This window comes from Myotis davidii, unplaced genomic scaffold, assembly GCF_000327345.1.
Source record: "Myotis davidii unplaced genomic scaffold, ASM32734v1 scaffold269, whole genome shotgun sequence".
Lineage (NCBI taxonomy): Eukaryota > Metazoa > Chordata > Mammalia > Chiroptera > Vespertilionidae > Myotis > Myotis davidii.
The window spans coordinates 1,732,084-1,735,294 of NW_006383008.1; positions in this window are offsets into that span (position 1 = coordinate 1,732,084).

Consider the following 3,211-nt stretch of genomic DNA (forward strand, 5'->3'; position numbering starts at 1 on the left):
TCTGTATTTTAAAAACCCTCCTGAGAGTCTGCTGCATGCCAAAGTTTGAGAACCCATGCTATACAGCTCTGAAAGTATACCATGCAGGGAGTCCAGCTATCTGAGGTCACTACACTGGAAAGACTGTAGAAAAACAGAGAATGATGCCCAAGGAACTCCAGCTGATTCAGCTCCTGGCTGTTTGATGTTCACATCTAAAATTTTCAATGTATCTTTGAAAAGATATATGACTTTGAGAAGTATGCAGTGTTGTTTGTATATATGTGTGTTTTTAATTTACATAAGCAGTATTGTCTTGTACTGTTTCTTACATTTTTCACTTAATAGCATGTTTTCACATACACCACTGCACGGTATTTAATTGTATTTAACATTCATTTTCCAAATGATAGGCATCCAGGTTGGCTTCAAATCCCTGCTACCAAAACAGTGATCAACATCCTCATCCATGCCATGCCCACTTCATAGAATACAAATTTCTATGAAGGATATACTGATGGATGAAAACTTGCATTCCCATTTTTGTTTAAAAATAATTTTACTAGAGGACAAGGGTTTTTCTCAGAAATTCTTAACTACCAGTTGGGAGACAGTCAATGCAGTCTTGATGCTTTTGTACACACACACACACACACACACACACACTTAGCTTCATTATAAGAAGGAACATCCATGAGATGGCTCTGCTAGTTATATTTTCTAAATCATAATGCATTAAATAGCCATATTAAAGGCTACTCTCTCCTAAAATTCAGTTGTGCCAATAGCAACCCAATACCAGTGTTGGAGATACACAGACTAAGACATGGACTAAAAGCAGGGTAAATGACTGCTCTCTATCTCTTTTTAACATTCTTGGCAGCTGGATTTTACCACTGCAATGTTCAGTGTGTGTGTGTGTGTGTGTGTGTGTGTAATGTGGTGATACTATTCCACTGTCTTCAGAATCCACACATATACAAGTACATATTCTTGGTTTGGGGGTTGAAACAAACAAAAGAGTCACCCAAGTGACACATTGTTAATAGCTATCATATTTTCTACTGAAGACTATACTAATTGATGCTTTTCTTATAAACTGTGTACACATGAAACCAGCTGAAAAGTGCAGTTCCCTGTGGAAATGTGAATTCCCTAGTTGGGTGGCAGTAGCATAGTCTTAGTAAATATATAACCAGTTGTCAGTGAAGGAGCTATGGGTTAGCACTATGCACTTGAAGAATATTCATGGAGTTAACTGCTCTCTTATAACAGGTCATTCTTCAGAACTAGCATTGGCTTCTGTTTTTTAGGAATTTCTTAACTATTTGTTTCTATTCAGAAGCAAATGTTGTAATGTCCTTAGAAAGGCAGAATTTCAAAACTTTTAGTCTTATATGAAACACTATTGTGAATTTTTTGTCATACCCTCAAAATATCTGCATTTTTATTCACTTACTAGAGGTGCACAAATTCGTGCATGGGTGGGGTCCCTAATCTGATGGATAAGGTTGGGGCAGAGTAAAGGCCAAGCTATCTTATTTTCACTAAGGTTTATAAAAAGAATAGAAGCAACCAGCTAGTTAGTCCTTATAGACACACCTACAGACTTTACCATGGATACCCTAAGGTGGACACTCCAAGTGAGTCATTGGAGATAGTCATTGGGGCATACTTGGAGAGTGGGCATCTGCAATACAGAGAGCCTGGTGTGGGGAGGTTGTGTATTCTTCCCATAGAGAACCTAAGGATCACTCTTTTGGTCCAAACCTATGCCACTGAGGGGTTCCTTAACAAAGGGCTGGAATTAGAGCTTTGTCCTCAGTGTGTAGTAAGTTGAAAGATGCCTTGAATGTAACTACTAAATATTGGCCAAAAATATTATGATAAAAGACTTTTGAGCCTAAAGCCTTGTTTATAAAGCTACTCTTGATGAAACCAGGCCCAAGTCACAAATATTTATCACTGTCCTATTGGCAAAACCAAGAGAAATATTTCAATAAAACATCTTTAGAAACATCAAATTAAAAGTGTTTTTTTTAACATTGAAAATCATAGTGTTTTATTTCTTTATGAGCATCTCTTCTATGCCTTGGCAAATCCTCATACTCCTTTCTAAGTTTGGATCAGCTTCCAAAATTTTATCCTTTGTGCTTTGAATGGCAGAAAAAATCTGAGCATTCCTTAAAAGTGAAGTTTTTCATCTGTATCACTTTCTCTGAGATGCATTCATCCTTCACGGAACGACTATTTTCCTCATTTATAACTCTATGTTTGCCTTCACTAAGTTCCTCTGGCCGTATATCCAGAACTACTTCTTGAATGGAGGCAGTTTCAACCTCCCATGGTCATCTGCATCTTCTATAACTCCATTTACCTTCATTCCACTTACATCCTGTGCTACTGTGTAAAGCCAGGACTGCCTGTAATTCTTGGGATCTGGGTGCAAATTTCACAGTAGCTTGTAGTTTCACCAGATAGTTTAATGAATTCATGCAGACTTCCGAAACGATGAAACCAGCCTTTACTGACAATAAAATGTTCTTTTTGTCTCCTTAGAATAACCATTTCCTTCAGTGCTGCACTTCAACACTTTGGCCTGAATGCTAGCCAAACTGATTGGGATTTGTTTTTTATTACAGCCCTCAATCTAACATAGATGTAAATACTCCATTTTAACCATAAGCGGCTTTCTGTTATGAGTGTAACTTAAACTAAAAGATGTTGCAATAACTTTACCTTATTTTTTATATTCATCAGACTTTTAAAATATGGTCTGTACTATAGCTTCATGTAGGCCTATGCCTCGTCGTCTTGTCTTTGCTTTGCTATCACCATTTTAAAATCTAACATATCCACTTCCAGTTCAAGTGTTTTCACTTTTTGTTTCTTTATGGCTGTCAATCTTTGGTTGGCTGTGGGAGCGGACCACCAGTCTGCCCCCTGGTGGTCAGTGTGCATCATAGTGACCAGGCGACTGGTGGTTTGGTCATTCAGTCGTCCAGTTGTTTGGTCGCTTCGGCATTTTTTTGTAAAATGTCACTTAGGTTTATCACCTATTATATAAACCTTTTGAATATTCTTAATCATAAATCAGATAAATATGGTGTTTGTTTTTTTTTTTTTTTAAGAAAAACACCTGTCAATTTTATTTCTCTCCTCCATGTTTTGAGTCATCTTCCAAGACCCAGGAATCTTTTTGTAACATCTTCAAGAATATAATTCCTTGAGG